The sequence below is a fragment of the Rhinoderma darwinii genome, chromosome 9, assembly GCF_050947455.1.
Source record: "Rhinoderma darwinii isolate aRhiDar2 chromosome 9, aRhiDar2.hap1, whole genome shotgun sequence".
Classification (NCBI taxonomy): Eukaryota; Metazoa; Chordata; class Amphibia; order Anura; family Rhinodermatidae; genus Rhinoderma; species Rhinoderma darwinii.
In genome coordinates this window covers 86,009,044-86,022,589 of record NC_134695.1, presented here as the reverse complement: position 1 = coordinate 86,022,589, position 13,546 = coordinate 86,009,044, and the positions used below count along the sequence as shown (strand labels likewise).

Here is a 13,546-nt window from a genome sequence, read left to right as displayed (position 1 = left end):
GCGGATTTTGGTACGTTTTTTTTTTCCAAACTAGTCAGATACAATTCACAAGATAAATTGACATACTGCAGATTTGAAAAAACGCACCGCAGGTTAATTCACGTGCGGAGAAAATTTGCAACGCATAGATGAGATTTCTTAAAATCTCATTTACTTTGTACTGAATTAGGCTGCGGGTTTACCGCACAAAAATATGCGGGGCCTATCTGCACGTAATACGCGTCGTGTGCATTTGGCCTTATGGAAAAAGTCAACAAATGTTTTGTGTAAAAGAAAAACGAATACTACGAATGTATTTTTGCGGCCGCAATTCACCCGCAAATCTGCGGGTGAATTGCGGCCCCATTCATTTCAATGGACCTATGCACATGACCGTGGTTTCCACGGTCCATGCGTGGTCCAGGAGCCTGGACCACAAAAAGAACGGACATGTCTTATTACGGCCGCATTTTGCGGTCCAGGCTCATAGAAATGAATGCACGCGGCCATGTGCACGGCCCGCAAATAGGGAAAATTTGCGGGCGGCCCGCAGGTGACACTCTGCGGTCGTCCGAGCTGCAAATCGCAGCCGTGCACACCACTACGGTCGTGTGCATAAGGCCTGTTCGTGATATCTGTCTCTGGGAAAGCTGGGTGATATCCAAAATGGCCTCCATTACATCTCCTGCATGGATTATTCACTAGCTTTTCCAGACTGCTAAATCGTAAATCTTGGCAAACTATACTGGAGATACAGGAGCAGAGGTTGATGACTTCATGACTCCGGGTATGGGAAAGCCTAGTGATAGCTACTCGGGGAGTTGTTCTGTAATGGCGGCCATATTTGTTGTCATCCAGCTTTCCCATAAACAGATATAACTAAGAAACAGCTGCTTTCTATTTTTAACGACTTGAAGTGACTCAAAATTAATTTAAAATGTAGCAACAGATTGGTTTATGTGAAATAAGAGAAGAGTAAATATTGAAGTGATTTGTGTCTAAACTAATGCAACAATATTTAGCGGTTTCTCGCTTGCTATGTCTTTACTCTCAAGTTGTATCCTGTATGTGAAGTAATGTGGAACTATAAGTCCCAGCATGCCTTGTGAATAAGGAACCCATAGCAACCAATCAGATTTCAACTTATCATATGAGTGCATTTTTAGAAAATAAAAGCAGTGGCCTGATTGGTTGCTATGGACAGCTGCTCCAGTTGTCCCCCCCCAGCTGTCAGTTTAGAGTTCCTTCAGTTGAATTCCACAACTTTATTGGTTTATCTGAGCAACTTCTCTACTTTTCCTTAAACCTTGGGACTCATGTATATGGAAACCATTACTGCAGACAGAATCTGTCCATAGCAACCAATGGGAACACTGCTTTTATTTGCAGTGGAATAAGAGCTTGATTCTGATTGGTTGCTATGGGTAACTGCTCCCCTTCTTGTCAGCCCTGGCTTTATACATGATGTCCAGTGTGTCCTGTTAAGTTCGTGTCTACATCCTGAGGTAAGTTTAGTGAATGTCATGTATAAACTCAACAACCTGAGGGAAATTTTTTATATTGAGGTAATTTGTTCGATATTTTAATTACAGAGACGCCTGGTGTGGAAATATCACCGAAAAAAATGAAAATGGACGTTTCCCACCCATTTTTGTACGGGAAAGAACAGGACATGACAGAAAACCAATGTAAGTCACACAATAACATACAGTATTGGGCTTTGTTCACATTTGTGTTACCACAAAGCTCCGTCAAATCCCTCATACGACGGATACTACGGTATGTAATGGGATGTATCAGGTTCCAGCATGGCGTCTGTCTTTTTGACGGAAAAAAATAGCGCTGCACGCTTTGCCATTTTAGAATTTGACGGAAACTTTGAGGCCTCGGGCGCAGATGTGGGCAAGCCTTAGGCCCCATGCACACGAACGTATTTTTGCGGCCGCAATTCACCCGCAAATCTGCGGATGAATTGCGGACCCATTCATTGCTATGGCAGCATGCACACGACCGTGGTTTTCACGCTTTCTTCCAGGACCGCAAATATGAGCCGAAGAAACTCAGGTCATGTCTTATTACGGCCCGCAAATTCGCTACGGACTTGCCCATAGAAGTCAATGGGCCCGTGGAAACTGCGGATACACCTCCATAATATTGCGGATATGCGGAAGTGTTGCTAAGCAACGACAGGACGTTTTCCTTGCACTTTTTTTTATATGATCTGCATTTTACGGATGACACACGGATGCGCTACAGATGACATTTCATCCGCAAGATACGGACCATAGTCCGGGAATATGCGGACCAGAAAAACACTATGGCCCCGTGCACATGAACGTGCTTTTGCGGCCGCAATTCCCCCGAAAATCCACGGGAGAATTGCGACCCCATTCATTTCTATGGGGCCATGCACACGATCGTGGTTTTCACTGTCCGTGCATGGCGCGGGAGCCCGCACCGCAGAAAGAACGGACATGTCTTATTACGGCTGTAATAATAGAAAATAATGGGCGCGGCCATGTGTGCGGCCCGCGATTTGCGGGTGACACTCTGCTGCCGGCTGACCCGAAAATCACGGCCGTGCACATGGCTATGGTCGTGTGCATGAGGCCTATGGTCGTTTGCATGAGGCGTTACAATTTTATAATGTAAATTAAAGGGGTTTTCCAGGTTTTACGAAATTTTTTTCTATCAACCGTACTCGCAAAAATGCTAAACTTTGTGATATACTTAAGTTACCGATTCTCTCCCGTTCCTATGGCGCCAGTCTGCGGGGTCTCTTGGTGCTCCTTGCTGACAGTACATTGTAAAGATACGTTGTCTATTGTCACGTTACTATAGCGGTAGATTTTCCACCGCGGTCACATGACATCGGCACCGGTGTTTGATAATTTAGCTGCATCAAAAGAGGCTTCTTAAAAACGCCCACGTTAATAAAATAGAACAGGTGTTTTTATGGCATTTTTGGTGTCATTTTGTACATGGTTTTTTTTCTGATGTTTTTGAAGTCCTATAGAGAATTTTATGGGGAAAAACACCTGAAAAAAATGCCATACCCAGAGCGTGCTGCATTTGAAAAAAACCGCCACTGACCACAAAATTGCTTGAAAAACATCACAAACCAAAACGCAGTTGTGAGTAGTGCGTTTTATATTTTACTACAGACTTTAATGTTACATCTGGGCGCACTAAAAAGGCGCATTAAATAACGCAGCAAAACGCTGTGTGTGAATCCAGCCTTAAAATGATTTACTGGACGTACCTGGGTCCCTCTGCCCTGATCCAACCAGCGATGACACGTTATTCATTATTGAGGATTTGGTCCTTTAGGGCATACAATGTAATATATATCTGCAACGTTAAGGCCTCGTGCACACATCCTTCACCGTTTTCATGTCTGTTTAAGGGTATGTTCACACAACCTATTTTCGGGCGTTTTACGCCTCGAATTACGCCTGAAGAGACGGCTCCATTACATCTGCAAACATCTGCCCATTGCTTGCAATTGGTTTTTCGATTTACTGTTCAGACGACCTGTCATTTTACGTGTCGCTGTCAAAAGACGGCGAGTAAAAATACGCCCGCGTCAAAGAAGTGCATGTCACTTCTTGGGACGTTTTTGGAGCCGTTTTTCATTGACTCCAATGAAGAACAGCTACAATTACGTCCGTAAAAGACGCTGCGAAAAACGTGAGTACGAACAATTACGTCTGAAATTCAGGAGCTGTTTTCGCCTGAAAACAGCTCTGTGATTTGACGTATTTTGCGTTTGCTTGTGAACATACCCTAAAACGGATCCACGTGTTCGTTGTGACATCCGTGTGGTTTCCGTTGTCACTCTGTGTCTGTTCCGTTGTACCGTTTTAAACGGACGCTGTGCTTCCGTTTGTCTTCCGTTTTAAACGGTCCGTTAAAATCCATTTTGTGTGTTGAATGCAGGGAACTTTGGTATGCCCTGCTGTTGCGTGAAAAACAGGGGCTACAGGATTGGCTTCCGCGTGCCGTCCGTTTTTTTGATGGACCTATAGACTTCAATGGGCCCCACGGTCACTGAACAATGGACAAAAGTAGGACATGCACTACTTTTGACGGAAAGGAAGAACGGAACCGTAAAAACAACGGAAGTGTGTATGGCCCCATAGAAATAAATGTGTTCGGGTGCTATCTGTTAAAAAAAACGGATAGCACCCTGAAGAAAAGCATAAGGCCTTAGGCCTCATGCACACGACCGTGCTCGTAATTACGACTCGTAATTACGAGCACGGGCGGCCACGGGCAGCCGGCCGCTTTTGCGAGCCGTGCTGCCATTATAAAGTATAGCAGCACGGCCCGTAAAATAGAAAAATAGAACATGTTCTATTTTTTGAACAGCACGGGCACCTTCCCGTGAGAAAACGGGAAGGTACCCGTGGCTAACAGAAGTATATGAGCCCGTTATTGCGGGTCGTAATTACGACCCGCAATAACGGGTGTTTTTACGGTCGTGTGCATGAGGCCTAAGGATGATTTTTTTTCCGTTGAAACAGTTCAGTTATGGCATATATTGGCTTTTACAGTCATCGTTATGTATGAAAGCACCTTTACCTAGCAATACATGACCCAGAAATTAAAACCTGCAGCCATCTTAATTTCTCTAAATCGCTGTTGTCCAGAAATGCTGGTAGCATGATATGCGCCAAAACAGCCGCCCTCCATTGTTATCGCAGGTACCACGCTGGATCTCCGCAGGAGCATAGACATCCGGTGTAGTCACTTATTGTCCAACCTGTCTTCTCCAGTGCTGACCTGTGATTACAGAGCTTGGTCACTGAAGAGACTGGTGCTGGACGCTGAGGAGTCCTGTATAAGGTGCAGTCATAATGCGTTTTGTGCTGCGACTTTCACAAATCATGGCCAAAAACTGGATTTTACCACGATGTGTAAATAAACCCTAAGGGTGTATTCCGATGTTGCTGTTGAACCGCAACCGCATCAAAAAATGCATCAAGTCATGGTAAAAAGGTATGCTTTTTTTGAGTATAGTCTTAAACGGACCTCGATCGCAACGTCTAAAGTATTTGTCTGGAGTATTCCAATAACTGAATCCTGCATTGCCGATAATAGCCACCAGGTGGAACTAGAGGAGGACTGCCTTGGCCAAATAGTGTTTTTTTTGGTGCATGTTTTTTAAAGAAACAGTTCTAGGGAATGGTGTGTGCTACCACATATAAAAAACGTAATACTTTTTTTTTTTTTTTCCAAGTGGGTTACCACATTGCAGTCAAAGAGGGACAACTACTATAAAAATGTACAAAGTAACCTCTGGCCGTTGCACTATCTCCATCAGAGAAGAAACACTGTGGAGACCACAGCAAAAAAAAAACAAACTATAAACCCAGACAGTCTTATGTGGATTAGAGTTTCTCTGTTGACACCAGAAGGATTTCACCTTCCATCTCAGGTGATGACCTATTGCAACGATGAGCCATCTCTATCTGATAGTGGGGTTCTAATCTCTGGGATCTCCACTGATCCCTAATAGAAAGAAGCAGCAGTATTAGTATCCCCCTGCCTGAAATACAAAAACTGCACTAAAAATGCAATAAATCCCATCCTCCTTCCATCAGTAACCGCTAATTTATTTATTCTTACACAATCATTTGAGCTTATTGGCATGGAAAAAGAGGTGGGGTATAGGGGGTATTACACAGGACGATTATCGGGCAGACGAGCTTTCGTTTCACGCTCGTTGCCGATAATTGCCCTGTGTAAAAAAAGCAGCGATCAGCAGATGAACGAGCAAACGCTGGATCATCTGCTGGTTGTATCGTTTTAAAAAAGTAAAAAATTTTATGGTTGTCGGCATCACATCTTGGGGTGTAAACGGGGAGACGTGCTGCCAACATGATAATAATGGATGGGGACGAGTGATCGGAGTAACGACCGCTTGTCCCCATCCATAGCTCCGTGTGACAGGAGCAAATGAGCGCCAATCAACGATGTCTCGTTGATCAGCGCTCGCTGCACCAGCCGCTTATCGGCCAGTGTAATAGGGCCTTAAGTCAATCTGCTTTAGGAATGGTGACACTATCAGGGCTGGATTTCCCATTAGGCATAAGAGACTCTTGCCTAGAGGTATCCCTGCGTTAAATGGCAGCTTCTCCCCAGGGCCAGTGCCATAGTATAGATCAGGGGTGTCAAGCACGCGGCCCGCGGGCCGCATGCGGCCCCTGGGGCTGTCATCTGCGGCCCGCGGGACACAGAGCCACTAGTATCGGCTCTGCTCCGAGACTCTGGAATCCCCTGACATCGCTGTCCACATATGAACAGCGATGTCTGGGGCTTCCCCAGAGCGGAGTCCCGGGCAGAGCGCTAGTAACGGCTCTGCTCCGGGACTCTGTCGAATTCCCTGACATCGCTGTCCATGTTTCGACACACGATGTCTGGGGCTTCCCCAGAGCGGGGTCCCGGCCAGAGCGCAAGTACAGGCTCTGCTCCGGGACTCTGGAATTCCCTGACATCGCTGTCCACATATTAACAGCGATGTCTGGGTCTTCCCCAGAGCCGGAGTCCCGTGCAGAGCGCTAGTATCGGCTCTGCTCCGGGACTCTGTGGAATTCCCTGACATCGCTGTCCATGTTTGGACACACGATGTCTGGGGCTTCCCCAGAGCCAGAGTCCCCGGCAGAGCGCTAGTATAGGCTCTGCTCTGGGAATCTGGGGAAGCCTCTGACAACGCTGTCCATACATCGACAATGATGTCAGGGGCTTTCCCAGAGCAGGAGTCCCAGTGATGTCAGGAGCACAGCTGGAGTCCCAGGAAGATACTACTAGTGCTCTGCCCGGGACTCCAGCTCTGGGGTTACCCCTGACATCCATGTCCATATATGGACAGTGATGTCAGGAGCAGAGCTGGAATCCCAGGCAGATTGCTAGAAGCGGCTCTGCTCCGGGACTCAAGCGCTGGGCAAGCCCCTGACATCACTGTGGCAGCATCTGCGGAGTGCACTGTGGCAGCATCTACAGAGGGCACTGTGGCAGCATCTACAGAGGGCACTGTGGCAGCATCTACAGAGGGCACTGTGGCAGCATCTACAGAGGGCACTGTGGCAGCATCTACAGAGGGCACTGTGGCAGCATCTACAGAGGGCACTGTGGCAGCATCTACAGAGGGCACTGTGGCAGCATCTACAGAGGGCACTCTAGCAGTATATACATAGGACACTGTGGCATTATCTAGGGGTGTGTTGCATTATCCACGGAGGGCACTGCGGCAGCATCCACGGAGGGCACTGCGGCAGCCGGACTGCATTTAGCACTTAAACTGGAAAACTGGATTGTTGAAATAAGCACGTGGAGAAATATCTCAATTTTTAAACCTAGTGGTATTATTATAGTAATGTAGTGTTATAGTAGTTCAAATAACTAAGTGATTAACAATAATTTTGTATTGTATCAAATTTGAAAGTAATGCGGCCCGTCAACTTCCCATTTTTTCTATATGCGGCCCACTTACCCGGCCGAGTTTGAGACCCCTGGTATAGATGATACGGTGTAATAGTCTCCATCCAGTACTTGTATATGTATCATGGGGCACAGATTGGCTCTTGATCAATAATATGTATTTATTTCAGATTAAACCTATGTGTTTATTTGCATAAGGGATAATTTTTTGGCATGGACAGAATGGAGTTTACACATGGGCTTGTTTCTGAGAATTAGTGGAACGAGTATGACCAAAGGTGAAAAAGTTGTGTGAATTGCACAAGAATCCCAGTGCGTGATTCAAATCACGTGACACCCCGAGACCAGGGTAAAATCGGCTGATTTGCATCTGTGCGGGACCCGTTTTCATGGATTCCTCATAGACTTGAGCCTATTGAGGGATCTGTGAAAACGGGCAAAAATAGGTCAGGTCCTAGTTTTTCACGGGCAGCTCACACGGTCCGTTAACAAAAAAAAAAACAAAAACGGCCATGTAAATAGAAGTACATTTATTTTAATGCAACCATGTGACGGCCGTTAAAAAAACAAAAAAAACGTCCGTGACACGGCCGATTTCAACTTTCATGTGAATAAGGCATAGGTTATAGTTACAGTATTTGACTGTGCAGTAATGTCGTCCATTTCTGACTTTTCTATTTATAGTTAATTATTTAAAAAAAAATTCTCATGAGTTTTTGCATCCATGTTACACGGCCGCATCGCTAACATAAAGCAAATCATTATTTTGGAAAGAATAAATAGCATTTCTTGCTTGATGTACATAAGACTAATGAGCCTGTGTTCTGCATCTGAGGCGCTAGATAACTAGACATGGTATTTTTGTGCTGGTATCTGGTGATGTATTAATTAATGAAATCGCAAGTTGTTTTTCTGTACTTGGGTCTGTGTTTGAATGGACATTTACATTCGGTTTCATTTTTATATCCAATTATTTTTTGGTTTCCGACTCATGCATAGCTTTAGCGCTAGCACAGCTCACAGGCGTAAATACAGGGGAATACCTAAAACTGTTTTCTCAAAATACAAATTTGACAATGGGATCATTACTTGGAAGTCAAATGCTCGAAGCGTGACGAGTACAACACATCATGCACCCCGTGTCTGTATGTTTCAATTCTATTTAGCTGTGTTTTATAGTAGCGTAATAACTTGGTAACAGAACTTGTTCGTGTACAAAACCCTTAAATAAAAAAAATTGTCTCTCCGCCTACCAGAGTTTCTTCATATTATCTCTGTTACATAATTTGTATCGTAATTCAGTGCCTATTTCAATGCAGTTGCTTTCCTTACCGCAACCGCATCAAAAATTGCATCAAATCATGGTAAAAATGCATGCGGTCTTTCGATGCGGTATTAACCGACCTCAACTGAATAATCTGTAAGGACCCTTAGGTAACAATTTAAAAAAAATGAATTTCTTAGGGTGAGGCACCACGCAGCGGCATTGATGCGGCTACGATGCGTCTAACAGCCGCTCCAGCTCCCTGTTTGTTGCAGTTGTCAAAGTGCTCATTAAAGGCCGCGCGTTGCGTGTAAAACGGCTGTTTACTTGCAAAATTGTGCGGCCACAAAGGATGTATTCATTAATGTCTGCACAATTTTGCAGGTAAACTGCCGTTTTACACGCAACAACGCGCGGCCTTTAACCAACAGTTTGACAGGCACAGAGTGTCGGCACGGCTGTCGGATGCATTTCTGCCGCATCAACCTCTGTGGGGCCTTATCCTTCGTTCTAGAATTAGGGATTGTGATGCTTTTTAGCAGCGTGCTGAAATAAAAGATACGTTTTGAGAAAAAACTAGCATGAAGGGATTCACTCTTTTGAGGTACTATTTCTACACTTCTTATTTGCAGTACTGATTTTCACTACTGCTTTTGATCCCTATGGTGCTGTAAGTTTGGTTCAGTAGAGGTGTGGGGGGGGGGGTTGTCTTGGTGCTACGTCCAGAATATTCCTGTCTGAATGAGCCCTAACATAAATACAGATCTTCATGGCCATATTGTGCCCTTAGCACTCAATGAGCGCGAGCGAAAATCGTGGCAAACAGCGTGCAGGAAGGTCAAAATCTGCCTCAAAATCCCAAACGGAATTTTGAGGCAGAATTTTCCTCCTGCAAAAAACTCAGTGTGAACACAGCCTTACAGTGCTATTTTATGTTGTTTTTATTGTGGCATTGCTTCTAGGGGAGACTGCAGTGCCTCACTGAGGCAGCAAAGATATTGCCTACAGTTCTGTAATTCGGGATGCCGTGTGCCACCGTACTGCCCCGAAGATACTAGTAGTTCATTTATTGGTATGTCTTAGTATTTCCATTTATTCACGAGAACATACCTAAAATATTACCCTGTTCATCTACAAACATTTCATCATAAGCATTGTGCATCTTAATAAAAATAAAAAATATATAGTATTCTCAAGTATCAGAAAATAACACTAATGTGAATGTCATTTGAATAGTACAATAATAGTTTGGATTAAATCACTATTTAGTGTGGTGCACCCGTAAAACATAGGGTCTGAAACAACTGCCCATTTTGCCTCCACTGTCTGCGCGCACTAAAAATTGTAATGTCAACTGTTAGTTTAGTGTCCGGGTCTTCTGCAGCGTTTTTCCTCTTCGTACACTCGAGGTATTGTTATGTTCAAATATAATTACCTATTGCTCTGTGATTTGTGATAAATTATATTACATACCCATGTGAAGCCGTGTAATATCCCCAAACTCTCATCACTCGATATAATTAATGTGTCCTTATCAGAAGTTAATTACTGCACAGGAAACATGATTATCATTTTGCAGAGTATTTTTTTTTTTGCCTTGGTTGAGTCAATATAAAAGCAAATATATTGCATTTTGAAGGAATTTCTCTTTGAAAAATCTTTTTGCATTTAGAATCATTGAGCTTTGCACCTTCCATGTATTTTAGATAAGAGTTGCTGCACTACAATCTATTGTTCCCTGTTATCGGTTATTTTGGGATTGGGGGAGTGACTACAATGTTCTTCGGTGGGATATGAGTGACAGCATGTGCAGAAAAATGTCTGCCCCTATGATCACTACTTTATTTCACATAATTCCAGTGCTGAGAACCCTTGGATTTATATTAAACTCCAGTCAAAATCTAAAAATTCAGCCAAATATTAAATCAAATATCCCACTTCTCCCGTTTCAGGAAGCTGAGATACAGGGGGTTATTTGTGGGGTTCTAGAACTTAGGAGCTGCTTTAGCTGTCTCTGTTCTTTCCTGTCACATCGCGGGAACACTGCGGTCACTGGTTTTCTTACACTAACAAAATTGTGGATCATCTGGGTTGGAAAAAAAATAAAATATAATTTTTAACCCTGCAGAGTCTGGGGAAAAAATAATTGGCGGACAGGGGTCCTTTTGTATTATAGCCATCAAGTTACTGGACTCCACTTTGCCTTGTATACTTTTACACATAAAAGCTGGGGGCAGGTATACCATATGTGCAACGTGTGTAGTTGCACAAGGGCCCAGTAGGTAAAGGGGCCCATTGTCTCCTTAAAATGGGATATTATTAGTTTGTAAGGAAATAAGCAGATGAATTTCATGCCTCAGAATTAATGGTGAATTGTAAAAGAGACATAGCTCTAAGAGGGAATTCATCTGGCGTAACAAAGTTGCAATTTGTGCAAAAACTTCATTTTTTTTGAGACTTTTGCATTTTTATGCTGCCTCTGACACTTTTTTTTAAAAAGTAGGCAGAGCTTTGTGGGAGGGGGCATGGCTACTTGTGGCCGACAAATTCATTATAATTGACGCCAAAAGCTGGCGCCAATTATAGCAGAAATCTACTCCAACTCTGGTGCGCGGACAGAGAGCGATGCGCCTAATTTATTAAGAGGTGTGCGCCCCTTAATAAATTAGGCACATTTCACTCCAGTGCTCTTTATATTAAGACTGGCATATGGAACAACACTCTTTATAAATCTGGCCCTATGTCTCTGTTTAAGCTATTTGGCAGCAAGGGGCCCATATTCTGATCTTGCATGGACCCCTCTGCTGTCTGTATTTACCCCTGTATTTAGCTATGCGTTGTATATTAGTTAGGGATTTGATCTTTGTTATATTCTAGCCATTACAATCAGTTCTGTGTTGTATATTAGCCAGCAGGCGGTTCTAGGTGTTGTCCATGAGCTATTTGATTGAGGTCCTGCTTTGTATACTAACCACTGGTTATTAATTTAATTTACTTGGCTAAGGGGTTGTTCGGGCACGGACCGGTTTTTCATACTGATGACCTATCCACAGGGTAGGTCATCAGTTTATGATCGATGGGGGACCGACACCCAGACCCCCCACCGATCAGCCGGTGCTGGTTGCCTCCGGGAACCAGATGTTATGCAGTGTTCAGTGCCGGAAGCAGATGGCTCCATACATTGTATAGCGGCCATGTTGCAGAACTGAAACTCTGCTTCTATTCACCTGGATAGGAGCAGAGCTGCAGTACTGCAACTCGGTCGCTATACTGTGACCGTAGGTATCTGCTTCCGGCACAGACATCTGGTGCCCAGAGGCAGTCGGAGCTACTGATTGGTTTGGGGTCTGAGCGTCGGACCCCCACCGATCATATACTGGTGACCTATCCTGTGGATAGATCATCAGTATAAATAACTGGTCTGTGCCCGGACAACCCCTTTTAACTTGCATTCTTACCACCAGATAGCCATGCTTTGTATGTTGGCTATCAGCCTTTGTTATAAATTGTATGAAAGTCCTCACATTTGGCTTTGTGTTGTACACTAGCCAACAGACTTACTTATATGCAGGCACCAGACTAAGCTGTGTACTACACACTAGCCAAAACATTGCCCCCTGTTTGGTATACTAGCCATTTAGACAGGATCACGAAGACATAATAGTCAAAACAAGAAGATCTGTCATCTACATCATTCGCCAAAATGCTCATAATGAAGCCGACAAGGGGCTGGATTGCTGGAACCCATGAGTTTCCAGTAACCTCGCTGACTAAATGACTTGCAAATCGATCTTCTCTAGATGTAACTTTGTGTTTGAATGAAACACATCAGTTCAGCCCACACAATGAGGGATACAGTGTCTCTCTCTTATCCCTCTGGTTTCCCTCCAAGCCTTGTCACAGCTGCTCGAGTAGGTGTACAGTCTTGAGAAACGCAGAGACTGGGGACTTTCTGGGAACCTTAAAACTGCAGCACAACACAATAGGCTTAGAAATTATTTTTTTCATGGCTACATCTATGGTTCCTCTGGGATCCATTTGAAATTTACTCTAAAAGGTACCCAAAAAAACAACCAGCATCCTCTCCCTGTATATCAAGATGCAGCAGCTAAAAAAAGCCACAGAACAAAAGCCGACCAGCGAGCCCAATCCTTCCTCCGTAACAAAGAGTTAAAAGAAAAGAGATAAAACCAGATACGTGTAGCCTCCAGACGTCCATTAAAAGAGTGGAATGCTGTTTTCTATCACAGATTATATGCCAGATGTTCAAACTATCTCTAATCATTGCAGATGTAATGGACTAGAATGCTGCAGTTTATGAGTTTACTGGCATTAATCCTATATACTGCACAAGGGAAAAAGATTTTAAATATATAATTATACCTCATTAATACTCAGGTTTTATTTCCTTTCAACGGAACAAGACTTATTAAGGCTTACATTTACAGCATATTTTTTGTGAGACTTGGCCGCAACGTTGCCTTTTGTGATTCGGATATGAAAATATTATACTGCCATACTGCTGATGTTTTATATATGAGCTCGGAATAATGATACAAAGATTGTAAATGGCCTGGCCCGCGTAATCATGGCCTAGGAAATAAGACGGACTCGATGGAGCAGAGAGGAGGCTTGAGCGCCCCCAATGTCTAACTGTTGCTCATCAAAGAGACAGAAGGATGAGACAGTGTAATATTACAATAGATCCTGACCCTTTTAGATTCCAGATGTGCTCAACATATGACTAGAGATCGGGGATGGATATTGCAGACACGGGGATGGCGGTCCTACGGATGACACTGTTTATACACTGGAAATAAAGCCGCAACGTATCCCTTTTTTTTTTCTTCTATGCCTCAG

General features: G+C 43.9%; 1 long non-coding RNA gene across 2 annotated transcripts in view; it reads left to right on the top strand.

Annotated features, from left to right (window-relative positions):
- Positions 1-1,338: 1,338 nt before the first annotated feature.
- The window catches only part of LOC142660479 (uncharacterized), a 263,842-nt gene continuing 251,634 nt past the window's right edge, over positions 1,339-13,546 (top strand). For both annotated transcript variants that reach the window (XR_012850491.1, XR_012850492.1), the window contains exons 1-2: positions 1,339-1,484; positions 1,572-1,667. This is a non-coding gene — a long non-coding RNA (uncharacterized LOC142660479). The remainder of the gene's footprint in view (positions 1,485-1,571; positions 1,668-13,546) is intronic.